This window comes from Chrysochloris asiatica, unplaced genomic scaffold (genome assembly GCF_000296735.1).
Source record: "Chrysochloris asiatica unplaced genomic scaffold, ChrAsi1.0 scaffold00002, whole genome shotgun sequence".
Lineage (NCBI taxonomy): Eukaryota > Metazoa > Chordata > Mammalia > Afrosoricida > Chrysochloridae > Chrysochloris > Chrysochloris asiatica.
The window spans coordinates 19,877,450-19,894,007 of record NW_006408520.1 but is presented as its reverse complement, the minus strand read 5'-3'; the positions used below and the strand labels follow the sequence as shown (position 1 = coordinate 19,894,007).

Sequence of the window (16,558 nt, the reverse complement as noted above, 5' to 3'; positions counted from 1 at the left end):
TGTCCATTTCTGATATTCTATTATTAATCGTTTGGACCTCTTTCTGTAGGTTTTGAATTGTTTCCAATGCTCTATCTATCTTATTTGATTGTTCCTGTAACACTTTCCTGACTTCTTCCTTATTTTTCTCAACTGCGTTGTATAGTGTTTTGATACCTTTTATAATCATTTTTGGGAATTCCTTCTCTGGCTTTTCCAAAGCCTGCCCATCTTCCAGCATGGTGTGTAGGTCTACTTTGAGCTCATTTGCCTCAGTCACTTTATCTCGTTTCTGGACATGTACAGATACGGTCATCTGCTTCTGTTTTTTGGGCATTTTCAGGGGTTATCTGTGGACTTAATACTTAGATGGGTGTGTATTTTGGTATTTTTTATGCTTTCTGAATGCCTCCAAGCAGATGTGACCAGAAAATGGGCTTCCCTTTTCACTCTTCTTCCTGAGAAGTTTCAAGATACCACTGTTGGTCGTTTTGACGTAACTTAGGATTTAATTTTCGGCCTATTTCCTCTTTGTCTGCTTGTCCTGCTCCACAATCCCCGTTCAGGCCTTTTTTCTAGTTGGAAACAGATCAGGGCCGGCTGTGGCTGTTTGGTTTTAATTGGAAACTGTCTCTTTAAATTTTGAGGAGATCTGTGCGAATGCGTAGTAGAACCCTCCGAGGGTGGGGCTGGAGTGCCCAGTAGCTCAAGCACCCCTACTGTCACCAGAATGGAGGTGCGCAGACAGCAAGGGACCAATGAACAGCTACCAAAAGAAAAGAATGTGCACACTTTTATCTCTGCGGTTCTGCCAGGCATCTGTGGCCGCTCCGATGCTTCCCCCACATGGTCTCATCCAAAATGGCGGCTCCTGGAGCAGCCGAGCATCCGGACTAGAAAGCAATAGATTTCTTGCTTCTGCCACAAATTCCCCAGCTCCAAGCCTTCCAGCCTTCTAAATATCCCTTTATATGTGGTTCAGTGTTCTGGGACCATCCCCTGAGCCTGCTTGGTCAGGTATTCTGTGTTGTTGTTGGCAGAGCTCTGTACTACATGTCCACCCGATCTGCCATCTTGTTTGTTCTCTCCCCATTTTCTTTTGATTCTTTTCTGCATCATTCAATAATTTGCCCAGAGAATCCTTCAATATCACAAGTCAAGGCTTGAATTTTTTCTTCAGTTCTCTTAGCTTAAGAAATGCCGAGAGTGTTCTTCCTTTTTAGTTTTCTAACTCCAGGTCTTTCCACATTTCGTTATAATATTTGACTTTGTCTTCTCCAAATTTTCTGTTCAGCTCTTGTACCTCCTCACTTCTTGTATGTGCTTTAGCATCTCTATGCTGAAGAGCAAGTTTCAGAGTGTCTTCTCACATTCATTTTGGTCTTTTCCTTCTTTCTTATTTTGTTAATGACCTTTTGCTTTCTTCCTGTATGATGTTCTTGATGTCATCCCACAACTCTTCGGTCTTTAGTGTCTAATGCATCAAATCTGTTCTTCAGACGATCTCTAAATTCAGGTGGGATATGTCTAACTCATATTTTGGCTCTTGTGAACATGTTTTACTTTCCTTCTGCTTTAGCCTGAATTTGCATATGAGCAATTGATGGTCTGTTCCATAGCCTACCCTGGCTTTGTTTTGGCTGATGATACAGAGTTTTCCACAGTATCTTTCGACAGATGTACTCAACACAATTTCTGTGTAGTCCATCTGGTGAGGTTCATGCGTATAGTAGCCTTTTTTTTTTTTTTTAACTTTTTAGGTAACAATATATATTACTTAATATATTATTAAAAAGGAACTCTGGTAGCATAGTGGTTACGAATCGGGCTGTAAACCACAAGGTCAGCAGTTCGAAACTACCAGCTGCTCTGTAGGAGAAAGATGAGGATTTCTGCTCCCGTAAAGATTTACAGCCTCGGAAACCCTGTTCAGGGTCGCTATGGGTCAGAACCGACTCGGCGGCACTTAACAACAACAACAACATATTATAGTATAACTATTCCATAGTTTCCAATATTACAAAAGGAGAGAGAGAAATATAAGGAAAGCAGATAATCCAATATATATAAATACCATAAAATCTATTAGAATAAATAAAGTCATCATAAATAAAGGGCCCAATGGCTTGGGGAGAGAAGGTGGCAACAGCTTTGGCTAGTTGCTTTTGGAGAGAAATCTGAGAACCAGGACTCCCTTGTTTTGGGGAGGCTCCACTAACCCACCAAAGCTGGGGCCTTGAGGTCTAGGAAATCTTGGGAGCGGGCAGTGATGGCCTGTTAGTCACAGCACCTAAGATTCCAGGAAACAGATTTGGGTAGGAGAGAGGAGGGGGCTTTGCTGCCTCCCTCAAATTTGGTACATCTTGTCTTTAAGAACTCAGAAAACACTCCATCTTCACACATCATAAGCACTGTCAAGAACTTGCACTGGGGTCCCGCCCCAGGGAAGGGCATTTTGGAAGGTGAGGGTGGCTGCTTTAAGTTAAGGTCCCCCTAAGATCCCCACAGTCCTAGGGCGCATGTGAGCCCACAGTATGAGAAATGGCCCCCTTATGACCCAGATGATTTGTACCAGGCAGGCATTTGTCACTCAAAAATGGAGATTTGATTGAAGCTAGGAGTCAGCAGGGAGTTACAGTGGCTGGGGCAGCCCCAAAACTCCTGTCTTGAACATGGGTGACTCAGACCCCCCAGGCTGCTGCCACTACTGGCATATTCATCAGGGTCTGATCCCAGGGAGTGCACAGAGGGGCTTCGAGCCAGGCCCCCAGAGACTGCTGGGGGTGGCTCTCCGACAAGAGGGGCAACAGCTTGGGATAGGGTCTCTTTGGGGCACAGGGGTCCCAGGGGAAGTAGAGAAGCCAGAGGGTGACAGTGGAAGGTTCCCAGGTGGTGGTGGCGGAAAGCTATAGGGCGAGAAGGAACATGAGGAAAGGGAAGGGCCTGGCAGGCGGGCTGGTGGTGGTGATGGATGGCAGTCTGATGGCAGTCCGGAGAAGCTGATGCTCTGTTGCAACATGTGGGGGTGTCTGAAGGTGGCCTTGTCTTCATTGGGGTTGTGGATGAAGCGGCAGCGTAAGCCATAGGGCAGTAGCCCTGGAGGTAGAATTTGTGGCAGAGTTCCATCTTGCATTTGGGGTGGCAGCTGGCCTGGTGAAGTTTACTGGTGCCAGGGGCAAACTGACACTTGGCCCATACCGGCTGTATCCACTCTCTGAGACGGTCCGGCACAGCTCAGTCTTGTACTGGGAGGAGATAACTGGGGTTGCAGTTGGTGAGGTGGGTGAGGGCGACAGGTCAGGGCCTGGGCGCGGAGTCAGGGGTGCAAAGCCCTGGGGGAGGGGCTGGCACCCAGGTGCAGGTGCAGACCTCTACCAGGCTGGTGGAGCAGCCAGGCGGTTGTGGGGCAACCTCGGCAAGACTGGAGTCCGATGAGCTCCAGGGTCCTGAGGATGGCCATCCTAGGTTGGACTTGGTGCCTCCACGGGTAGACACCAGGTCAGGGCTCAGCAACAGGAAACTCTCATAGATGGCGGTGAGATCCGTCTGGATAGTAGTCTTTTATGCTGTTTAAAAAAGGTATTTGCAATGCACAAATCACAGGTCTTGCAAATTTCTATCATGTGCTCTCCAGCATCATTTGTATCACCAAGGCCTATTTTCCAACTGATCCTCCCTTATTGTTTCCAACCTTTGCATTCCTATCACCAGTAATTATCAGTATATCTTGATTGCATGTTTGATCAATTTCAGACTGAAGAAGTTGGTGTTGTTGTTAAGTTGTTAAGTGCCGTCGAGTCGGTTCCGACCCATAGCGACCCTATACAGGGTTTCCAAGGGTGTAAATCTTTACGGGAGTAGAAAGCCTCATCTTTCTCCCACGGAGCGGCCGGTAGTTTCGAACTGCTGACCTTAAGGTTCGCAGCCCGATTCGTAACCACTACGCTACCAGAACTCCTTGAAGAAGTTGGTAGAATTCTACCAGAAGAAGTTGGTAGAATTCTTTAATTTCATCATCACTGGCTTTAGTGGTTGGTGTGTAAATTTGAATAATAGTGGTATTATCTGGTCTTCCTTGTAGGCATATGGATATTATCCTATTGCATTGTACTTCATGACAGATCTTGATATGTTCTTTTTGATAATGAATGAGACGCCATTCCTCTTCAATTTGTCCCTCACGGCATGGTAAACCATGTAATTATCAGATTCAATGACCAATACCAGTTCATTTCAGCTCACTAATGCCTAGGATATTGGCGTTTGTGTGTTCCATTTCATTTTTGATAAGTTGCAATTTTCCTAGATTTAAACATCATACATTCCATGTTCTGATTATTAATGGATATTTACAGCAGTGTCTCTTCATTCTGAGTTGTGCCCCATCAGCAAATGAAGGTCTAGAAAGCTTTACTTCATTCATGTCATTACGGCCAACTCTACTTTGAGGAGGCAGCTTTTCCCCAGTTGCATTTTGAATGCCATTCAACCAGAGGGGCTCATTTTCTGGTACTATATATGACAGGATTTCACTGCTATTCATAAGGTTTCCAGTGACTCAATATTCAGAAGTAGTCTGTCTCTCCTTCTTCCTAGTCGGTCTTTGTTTGGAAGCTCATCTGAAACCTGTCCACCATGGGCAACTCTGCTGGTATTTAAAACACCCGTGGCATAGCTTCTAGAATCACAGCAAGTCACAAGCCACCACAGTACAACAAACTGACAGTCAAGTGGTGGAAGAGCCAGACAGGCTTCTCAAAGTTTACCAGATCTTTCCAATGCTTCCTACTGTGTGTTGTGAGAATAAGATAAACCAGAGAGAGATCAAATGTTCTGCCCTACCCTATTCATATGTAAAGTGCCAATACCTAGGAGCTATTGCCCTTAAACAACAACAACAATTGCCCTTAAATTACCAGTAGCAGCAAAATTACTAGGTTAGCCCATGACCATGTACTGCTTTCTCCCTTTGATATGATTGTACCTCAGAATTGCATTGTTGTTAAGTGCTGTTCAGTGGGTTCTGACTCAAAGGGAACCTGAATAGGGTTTCCAAGGAGCAAGTGATGGATTTGAACCTCCCACCTGTGGTTCAAACCAACCTTGTGGTCTAGTTCTTATCTTACAGCGCCACAGAAAGCGGTCATGTGAATAGATTCACGAGGGGGTTTCAAAAAGTTCATGGAAAAGTTTAATTATCTTTTAATTCTATTTTTCCATGAATTTTTTGAAGCACCACTGTATGCACACCAATGTTCACTACAACATTATTCATAGCTGCCAAAAGGTGGTGATTACTGTTGCTAAGTGCCATCCAGTCAGTTCCAACCCATAGCGACCCTGTATAGGGTTTCCAAGGAGTAGGTGGTGAGTTTGAACCGCCAACCTTTCAGTTCGAACTGATTTTATGGTCCAGTGCTTACCGTAAAGGGACCTAGTAGACAACTGTATAAACAAAATGTGGTATATGCATGCATGGACTACTACTTAGTTAGAAAAGAGAAAAGAAGTCTTGGTGTGTGTTACAATATGGATGGAGCTTGAAAATGTTGGAAAGTGCCATGGAGTTGGTACTGAATCATAGTGACCCTGTGTAGAGCTTCCTAGGAGCAGCTGGTGTGCTTGAACCACTGACCTTGTGGTTCAAACAGACCTTACAATCCAGCACATTAACCCACAGCGCCATACCAGGACTCCTTGAAGACATTATGCTGAGTGAAATAAGTCAGTCACAAAAAGACAAACTTTGAATGATCTCACTTACATAAAAAGGTAAAACAGGCAAATGCATAGAGCCCAAAGTTTATTACTGGTTGCCAGGGGTGGGAGGAGAGCCCTGGTATGGTGCTGTAAGATAAGCACTGGACCACTAGGTCATTTTGAACCAAAAGGTCACAGTTCCTGCTCACAAGTTGCTCTTTGGAAACCCCATATATGGTTGCTATGAATCAGAACCGACTTAACAATAACAACAGCAGGGTAGAAGGAAGGGGGGTTATTGCTTATGGACCACTGAGTTTTACTTTATCATGATGGAAAAATCACATTGATTAAGGATAGGTTTGCACAGATAATTAATGCAATTACTGACAAAAAACTGTCCACCTGTAAAAAAATGAATTGGCATAAGTTGTGTGATAAATTTAAAACAAAAAACAGAAATGCTACTGAGACTATTCATGTACAGCCAAATACATCATGGGATTTGTTTTCTTAGTCTGAAGATGTAGGCTCATGGTTTCACGGGACATCTCTGTTAACTGATCTAATACCATTTTCAGGGCTTCCATTCTGCTTCCTAGTCCATTGTGTAGAGCCTGGGATTTTAAAAGCTTACAAGCAGCTATCCAAGGTGCAACAATTAGTCTTTATCAGCCTGGAGCAAGAAGGAAAGTGAGGAATAGGAAGAAAAATGGGATGTGTGGGTAGCTACTTCCATGAATAGCTGTCTCCTTTGCCATGAGACCAGGCATCATTACTGAACATTGGGATCAAAGATTCTATAGAAAAACCCTGATCAAAAGGGAGAAAATGTAGAGCAGAATTTCAAATTTTCATAGAATCTGTATTTTCTGGGGCCAAGAGGGTGGATGAACTCTCCAAACTACTGCCTTGAGATAATCTCTAAACTTTAAACCAAAAATATCCTCTCAAACCTTCATAAAATCAAACTATAGTTTAGTTTAACTAGCAAAGAACATCTGCATTAAGAATTATGCTCTCTTAAGAATGGTCTATTTATATGGGCTCAAATCAACAACAGCAACTGGAAAGATCAGATCAGATCAGATACTTAAGGAGCAGCGAATTTATGTTCATGGAGGAAGAAGAATCTGGAAAAGGCAGGTGAGAATGGTTGCACAACTTGAAGAACAGAATCAATGTTGCTGAATTGTGCATGAAGAAACACTCAATCGGTTTTGCTATGTATATTCTCACCACCACCATAAAAAAACCCAACAACAAATTATATATATATATATATTACTGATATGTGCCATCAGATAGGTTCTGACTCATAGTGACCCTGATAGGGTTTCCAAGGAGCAGCTAGTGGGTCTGAACTACTGATCTTGCAGTTAGCAGTCCAGTGCTTATCCTATAGTGCCACACCAGGATTTCCCTATATAGGTTTCTGGAGGCTGTAAATCTTTGCTGGAGCAGAAAGAAAATCTTTATGTGTTCATTGAGCAATCCAGTTCCTGAACTCAATCTTAGGGACCCACTTAGTGTCTTTCTTTCATCTGGCCAACCTCTGGGGATTTTATGAAATGCCATCTCTACTTGGCAGCACATAGCCAGCAATTTCATTGGCATGTTTCTTCATTAAGGTAAAGGTGGCAGGAGTTCTGTGGCCTTTCTCAGGGATTTGAGTGAAATCCTCCAGTTTAGGAATTACATGATTTAGGAATTTAAATTCATATATTCTCTGAGCACAAATAAACAACAAATAATAATAATAAACAACTATAGACACACTTGGGCAAAAGAAAAGACACTCTCCTAAATACTTTGTGGGATGAAGTAGAAACTACAATGGAAACAAAGATTATTTGGAACTGAACAACAAAGATACACATAATAAAACTTGTGGGCTGCAGCCAAAGCAGTTGTTAGATGGAAATTTATAGTTTTAAATGCAATGGTGAAAAAACAAGATGCTGACTATAATAAGCAAGCATTCAACTAAAGAGGCTTAAAAGACACATACAAACCAAAGTACCAATAAACACCAAGTAAGTGAGTCCCCTCAGACAGTATAAAGAAAGAAAAAGAGAGAAGGCACAAGCAATTATCAGGAAAGAAAAAGGTAGTGATAGTGAGTAACATAAACAACTTTATGACATCACATTTAAAATGAACAATATTTTTCTAGAAAAATAAAAGACAAAATCAAAATAAAACTAATAAACAGCTTAATTGAATCCGTACCCAAATTGAATCTGTAACCCAAAGTCTTTCTCTCTAAACAACGAAACTCAGGTGCAGACCTAACATGGGCTCAGGATGCCACTGAGGAGGTATAAACTGTTTTTAAAAGCATAAAGAGGGTAACAACATAAATGCCTATCAATAGAGAACGGGTAAAAAAGAACTTGGGTCATACATATCAATGTGAAAAGACATAATGTGAAAAAAGCTGCAGATTTTTTATGTGGTGATCAGTACCATTTAATAAAGCTTAGAAATATGCAAAGCGATATTATATATTGTTTACATATCCAAACACACAGGGAAAAGTATAAATCATAGCTAACAACAATTTACACTAATTTTAAGTCGGTGGTTAACTCTGGGAAGAGGGAAGGAGACTATGAAGTAGGGTGAAGAAGAATTCAATGATATCTATTTGTAATATTTTATTTCTTTTAAAAATAAAGCAAACACGGTAAAAAGTTAAGATTTTTAAGTAGATGGATCTTTGTCGTATTATTTACCAACATTATTATAAGAGCTTTTCATGTATATGTATTTAATTTTCACAACCTCCCTTGCAGTTGTTAAGTGCCCTCGAGTTGGTTACCACTCATAGCAATTCTGGAGTCCTGGTTTGGAGCTGTGGGATAAAGCACTGGACTGCAAGGTCGGTTTGAACTACAAGGTGGGCAGTTCAAACTCACCAGTCTCTCCTTGGAAACGCTGAAAAGCGTTGTTAAAAGTCAGAACTGATTCAACGGCACTTTAACAACAACATAGCAACCCTGTGAAGGATTTTTCCAAGCAGCAGTTGATGGATTTGAATTGCTGATCTTGCAATTAGTAGCCCAAAGTGTAACCAACCCACTATGCTACCAAAGCTCCAACCTCCCTATAAAATAAGTATTATCATGAGCTTAAGGAGCTCTGGTAGCTTACTGGTTACGAATCAGGCTGTGAACTGCAAGGTCAGCAGCTCAAAACTATGAGCTGCTCTGCGGGAGAAAGATGAGGCTTTCTGCTCCCGTAAAGATTTACAGCCTCAAAAACCCTGTACAGGGTCACTATGAGTCGGAACTAACTCCACGGCACACAGCCATCATGATCTTGTTCTACTGATAAAGAAACTGAGGCAAGAGAGTTTAATAAACTTGCAGAGGTAAGAGATGAAGCTGGAATCTGAGCACTGACAACCTGATTTCAGAACCTGTACTTTTAAGCTTTGAAGTCTAAGAACCTGAATGACTTGTCTTGGGGAGGAAAATGCAGAGCCGATTTAATAATCTGACTGCTGGGTCACATACTTCTCCATCATGCACCCACTAAAGAGTTCTGGTTACAGTCATCCCCTCCACTCAAGCAAATCAAAGCAGGACCAGGACTTTAGTATTTCTTACCCTAGGATTTTGTGCAAAGCCTGACACATAATCCAATACATATAAAAAGCGCTTGTTCAATGGATCAATGAATGAAGTGTAAAACTGTTTTTAAAAAAAATCTAAAAGGACAACTTTCTATTATCAATAACTTCTCAAATAGGATTTGAAGAACTTTAATTGTCCTTCTGGTCTTTGGCTCTTGCATTCTGAGAAATTCTACCCTAACTCTGCCCCTAGGCCAAGATTTAAATATGGCCTTTTCCACAGCAACAAATTTTCAGTGAATAATCTGAAGGCCATATATTTCCTTTATGAATTTATGTTCTTTTCTCCCTTCTTTTCTTTGCTGATGCTGCTGTTGTGTGCTATCAAGTTGGTTCTGACTCATAAGAACTCAGTATAGGGTTTCCGAGGCTGTAAATCTTTATAGGAGCTGAAATCCTTATCTTTTTCCTGCAGAGCAGCTGGTGAATTTGAACTGCTGACCTTATGGTCAGCAGCCCAACATGTAACCCACTACGTCATCAGATCTCCTATGTTATCTTATACATATATAAATAAATAACAAAACCCAAACCCACTGCAATCGAGTAGACTCTAACTTATGGTGACTCTACATACAGTTTCGAGGCTATAAATCTTTATGGGAAATAAATCTCCATCTTTATCCTGGTGGGTTTGAACAGCCGACTTTGTAGTTGGCAGTTCAGTGCTTATCCTACTGCATCTAGTGCTACTATAATAGAAATACCACAAGTGGATGACTTTCACAAACAGACATTTATTCTCTCTGTTTGAGAGGCTAGAAGTACAAATACAGAGGGCCAGGCCAAGGGGAAGGCTTTCTCTGTCAACTTGGGGGAAAGAGCCTTGTCTACTTTCACTATCTGTCCGCCTGGTGTTCTTTGGAGATCTCCATGTGTCTCGACATCAATCTTACCCTGATTGTAGGAGGTTCACAGTGCCTGGGACCCTATGCCCAAAGGATATGCTCTGCTTTTCTTTCTTGATGTAAGTGGATCCCTCTCTCTCTGCTCAATTTTTTTTCTCCTTTACTATTCGTAAGATAAAAGATTTGCAGGCCACACCCCAAGGAAACGCCTCTTACATAGCATTAGGACTGTGACAGATGCATCCCATCATTAATCCTCTTAACTGGTTTATTACATTAGATCACATCATGAGGGATCATTACATAACTGCCAATTGCAATGGTGTTGTTGTTGTTAAGTGCCATCGAGTCATGACTCACAGTGAACTTGTTTAGGGTTTTCAAGGACTCATGGTGACTCATGGGTTTAAACTGCGGACCTTGAGGTTAGTGGGGACACACAATTCAATTCATGACACTTAAGCTTCCAAATCAAATATCATTTGTACTCATATTATCTTCCTGGTAGTAAGTAAGATGCTTTGAAAGCAGAGACTTGGTCATACTCACCATTGAACCTCCTCCTTGCTTGCTCTAGCACATGACACAGAACTTGGTATTCAGTAAACTTGGTGTTCAGTAAAACCAAAAAGCAAACCCATGGCCAGGGAGCCAATTATGGGTCACAGTAACCCTGTATAGAGTTTCCAAGCCTGTAAACTCCTTATGGCAGCAGACTGCTTCCTCTTTCCCCAGCCAAGCAGCTAGTAGGTTTGAACCATCAATTAATCTACAGCACCAGCAGGGCTTCCTTTGTTGTTTTTGTAAAGTATCATCAAGTTGGTTCCAACTCATAATAAAACCCTAAATAGGGTTTCTTAGGCTGCAAATATTTGCAGAAGCAGAAAGCCTCATCTTTCTCCTGACAAGTATCTGGTGGGTTCGAACCGCCAACCTTGTGGTTCTCAGTGCAGGGCGTATTCAGTGCTTATCTTTGCAAGAGCTTCGACATAAAGAATATAGTAGTTGGGGTTTTAAAATTTCACTGAGGATAAAACTTTTCCATAAAACCAGAATCTTAGTAAAACTGGTTTGGCATTTAATTACAAGAATCAGATTTTTGTTTTGAGCAAAAGGCCTCAAACCAATCCTGCATCAAAGTAGTGACAAAAAACAGGCTCTTCAACTTGTGGCTTCCAGCACAAACAAAGAGCATGTTTCCCACATGCTTGTATGAAACAAATAATTGGCCATATGCTATTTTTGTTTTATTTTACAGGCACAAGTTGTAATCACTGTCAGTAATATGATCTAAATAAAAAGAGAAAGGTTGAAAATAATGTTCAACTTTACAATAAGATTATTCTCAGAAAACATCAAGGTGTGGCGCTGTAGGATAAGTAGTCAACCGTAAGATCAGTTTGAACTGTAAGGTCGGCAGTTCAAACTCACCTGCCGCTCTTTGAAAATCCTACACAGGGTCCTATGGGTTGGAATTGACTTGGTGGCACTTAACAACAATGCAACAACAAAACTCTTAATGGAGTTCTAGTGTGGCGCTGTGGGATAAAGCACTGACCGCAAAGTCAGTTTGAACCACAAGGTCAGAAGTTTAAGCTCACCAGCCACTCCTTGGAAACCCTATACAATGTCGCTATGAGTTGGAACTGACTGGAGAGCACTTACAACAAAACTGATTCCTCCTTTTTAGACACTCCCAAGAGTACCAGAAGATGGCAGTCTTTAGCTGTACTTCACAAAACTGACTTGTGTAAGGGAATCAATGAACAAATTGTGGCGATTGTACCACAAGGGGGCGATAATAACGAGCAGAGATTGTTGTTAAGTGCCTTCCAGTAGGTTTCTGCATAGGGTTTCCAAGGTACTAGTTATGAATCGCGCTGCGAAACCCAAGGTCAGCAGTTCGAAACTACCAGCTGTTTCGCGGGGTTGCTATGCGTCAGAACCGACTCCACGGCACACAGCCACCACCAGGTTTTAAATAATTTTTTAAATTATTGCAGAGAAATTTAGCAAATTCTTTTTTAAAAACAGAAAATTGCAGAGCTGGGTTCTTAACAATGCCTGAAAATCCTCCCTTTATCTTTTCTAGTCATCATCTCTCATCATCTCAACATTAGGTTTGTTTTTTTCCTCAAATGTCACCATTCTCTGCACTCTTGCCTGTGTCTTCAACCTGACTGCTTTCTCAGATATTAAATATGCTCAAATCTTCATCTCTGTCTCTTTTTCTCTCCTCAACTTGTTCCCTCCCCCTTTCATTCTCTCTCTCTCAATCTACACACACACACACACACACACAAGAATCCTTCCCATTCTCATCTTGTCTTCTGCTATGTCTGGAATAAAAAAGTTCTTCAGCACATGCAGTATGCCAATTGTATGTTAGTTTACATTCCAGTCTGTTGTTGTTGTTAAGTGCCATGGAGTCGGGTGCGACTCATAGCGACCCTGCACAGGGTTTCCGAGGCTGTAAATCTTTACAGGAGCAGAATGCCTCATCTTTCTCCCACGGAACGGCTGGTAGTTTCGAACTGCTGACTTTGAGGTTCACAGCCCGATTTGTAACCACTACACTACCAGAGTCTAGATGCCCCCAATATCTTAATCAGAAATTCACAGGCCGCTCAGCTAGATTTCTAAATAAACACTAAAAGCAGTTACTATAAGCACTTTTATGTTGTTGTTCAGTACTGTGGAGTCGGTTCCGACTCATAGTGACCCTGCACAAGGTTTCCAAGGCTGTAAATCTTTACAGGAGCAGAAAACCTCATCTTTCGCTCGCGGAACAGCTGGTAGTTTCGAACTGCCGACCTTGAGGTTAGCAGCCTGATTGGTAACCACTACACTACCAGAGCTCCTTAAGCACTTTTATGAGCAGGTGCAAAAAGTACTTGGAAAAATTCCATTGTCTTTTAATTCCATTTTCCACGAGTTTCTTGACGTTTCCTCGTATTATCTATCTCCTGACCAATTCCTGAGACTTCAATGATTAGAAAATTAGGATTCTACTGACAAAATGTATAACTTGTTAAATAGTCTGGCAGGTATTAGAAATGGACTATCAATGGTGAAATTAAGGCACTTAAATTAATTATGTGGGTCCCTGGATGGAATAGTTAACACACTTGGCTGATAATTGTAAAGTTGGAGGTTCAAGTCCATCTAGAGGCACCTGTGAAGAAAAGCATGGTGATGTACTTCCAAATATTCAGCACTGAAACTTTATGGAGCAGTTCTACTCTGTCACATATGCAGTTACCATGAGTTGGAGCTGACTGAACAGCAGGTGGTTAACTGGTTAAAGTTATATGGATTGATTAAAATAGACAAGACATTTCCTATCCTGTCAAGAAGAGGGTATAAGGATCAGCTGAGGCTACCAGCCTTTAGAGAGGTGTGAGAAGTGAATTGGTTTATAGCAGAGGTCCTCAACTTTAGGGAGCTTCAGATCACCTTCAAGGCATTCTGGTGGCACTGTAGGTTAGGTTCTGGGTTGCTGACAGAAAGGTCAGTGGTTCAAAGCCACCAGTTGTTAAACAGGAAAAAGATGAGGCTGTCTGTTCCTGCAAATATTTAGTCTTGAAAACACTATATAGGTCTGATGAGTCTGAACACTATATATGAGTCTGAATCGACTTGATGACAGTGGGTGGGTAGATCACCTGCAGGGTTTATTAAACCACAGATTACAGGGTCTGCCCCAGCTCAGAATTTCTGACTTGGGAGATGTTAGGTAGGGATGAAAATTTGCATTTGTAACAGTTCCCAGTTTTACTGCTCATCTAAGAAAGGGCATTTGAAAAACACTGGTTCAGGATTTCTTGTTGCCTGATGCTAATTACAAAGGTACCAGAAGCCTGCCTCTGGAATATTGTTGCTTTTGCTTTAAGTACATCTTTCATGCAAGCTCATAAAATACCTAAAAGGACAGTGTTAGACCTTAAATGAGTTTACAAAATAGATTATATGAAACATATGTGATTGCTTGCAAATAAATGTGTTTAACAAATGCCTGTAGGTGTAGCAGAAATTATTTTCATTACAACTTTGCAATAAGGTTACCTGGAAATAGTTAATCCTCATCTACATCAACTATTTTCAGTGGCTACCATTTTGTCTTTCAAACAGAATGTAAGGAGTTCGTGTTACCACATTGGATTAGGTCTTTTAAAAACAATGTCCCAGCACACTTTCTACAAACAGTCCCTACTCATTATCCACACTAGTATTCAGATCCCAACTCAGTACACTGCGTTTTAACTTTTGACCTGTTTTGCAAATGCTCGTTAACACTTAACAATGAACTCTGAACTGCATTTTCAGTTCTTCCTTAAGCTCTCATCAGTGTTTGTGCTTGTTGACCACACTTTGTAGCACCATTCTTTTCAAACGAATTCTCCGTATTTTTCTCCTACTTCTCTGGCCAATCCTTACCAGTCTTCTTTGCAGAGTTTTCTTCCTTTCTCACAACTGTAAACAAAAGTATTGTTGTTTTTCAAGATTTTATTCAATTTTTTTTCCTTTGGGCTCTCTACCATGTTGTTGATAGGTGCCATCCAGTCGATCCTGACTCAATGAAACCACATACACAACAAAATGAAACACTGCCTGGTCCTGTGCCATCTGCACAATTGATATGTTTGAGGTCACTGCTGCTGCCGTTGTGTAATCTGTCTTGCTGGGGGTCCTCCTCTTTTTCCAGTCGATCCTGACTCAATGAAAGTGCATACACAACAAAATGAAACACTGCCTGGTCCTGTGCCATCTGCACAATTGATATGTTTGAGGTCACTGCTGCTGCCCTTGTGTAATCTGTCTTGCTGGGGGTCCTCATCTTTTTCACGGACTCTCTACTTGACTAAGTATGATGCCCTTCTCCAGAAACCCATTCCTCACAAAGTCTCACCATCCTCACTTCAAAGGAACATTCTGGCTGCACTTCTTCCAAGACACACTTATTTGTTCTTCTGGCAGTATATGGTTCTTTCATTACTCTTTACCAACACCATAATGCAAATACATCAACCCTTCTACAGTATTCCTTATTCCCTGTCCAACTTTCACATGCACATGAGGTGATTAAAAAGACCATGGCTTGGGTCAAGAACCTCAGTGTTCAAAGTTACATCTTTGCTCTTCATCACTTTTGCTGCAGACTTACCTAATGCAATATGTCATTTGATTTATTTCATTCCATCCATCATGTTGTTGTTGTTAGGTGCCGTTGAGTCAGTTCTGACTCACAGCTACCCTATCCACAATAGAACAAAATACAGCCATCCTCACAATTGCTGTTACATTTGAACCCATTGCTAATGACACTGCAAATCTATCTTCTTGGTGGTCTGCCTCTTTTCTGCTGACCTACCAGATTAACAAGCATGGTATCCTTCCCTAAGGACTGGTCCCTCCTGATAATATGTCTGAAGTATGAAAGATGAAATCTCGCCATCCTGGCTTCAAAGGAGCATTTTGGTTGTACTTCTTCTAATACAGAACTGTTCGTTCTTCTAGTAGTCCCTGCTACTTTCAATATTCTTTTCCAACACCATAACTCAAATAATAAATTCAATAGTCTTCCTTATTCACTGTCCAACTTTCACATGCATATGAGGCTATTGAAAATACTATTGCTTGGATCAGACATACTGTGGTCCTAAAACTGACACCTTTGCTCTTGGACACTTTAAAGAAGTCTTGTGCAGATTTACCTACTCCAACATGTCATTTGATTTCTTGACTGCTGCTTCCATGAGTGTTGATTGTGGATTCAAGCACAGTGAAGTCTTTGAAACTTCAATCTTTTCTCCATTTATAAGGATGTGTTTACTGGTTCAGTGGTGAGGATTTTTGTTTTCTTTACATTGAGGTACAACCCACAATAAAGGCTGTGCGGTCTTTGATCTTTGTCAGTAAGTATTTTAAGTCCATTAGTTTTAAGCAAGCAAGGTTGTATCATCTGCATATCACAATGATAAGAACTATATTTTGTCTTAGGCTTCTCAGGAAACAGCAAGTTGTCCTGAACTTTTCCTTCTCTCTCATCCCTCATCACCAAGTGCTGACAATCAAATTATTTCTTTAATATCCTTTGAAGAGGCTTCTTCCTGTCTATTTCTACTGCCAACACCATAGTTTAAGCCCTCACCACTTTGTGACTGTATTACTGCAACAACTATGAGACTGAGCTCCCTGCTTGTGCCATTTTCCATCCAATCTACCCTCTACACCATAACTAGTGAGATTCTTCCAACACAGAAATCGAATCTGTCACTTCCCTGTTTAAATACTTCTATGGAGCTCTGGTAGCGTAGTGGTTATGAATCGGGCTGCGAACCTTAAGGTCAGCGGTTCGAAACTACCAGCCGCTCCGCGGGAGAAAGATGAG

At 41.4% G+C, this 16,558-nt stretch overlaps 1 protein-coding gene and 1 pseudogene across 3 annotated transcripts in view; both read right to left on the bottom strand.

The window, feature by feature from the left end:
• The window catches only part of FAM69A (family with sequence similarity 69, member A), a 215,771-nt gene that overhangs the window by 17,265 nt on the left and 181,948 nt on the right, over positions 1 to 16,558 (bottom strand). The window lies entirely within an intron of this gene.
• The window catches only part of LOC102822479, a 15,019-nt pseudogene continuing 1,026 nt past the window's right edge, over positions 2,566 to 16,558 (bottom strand).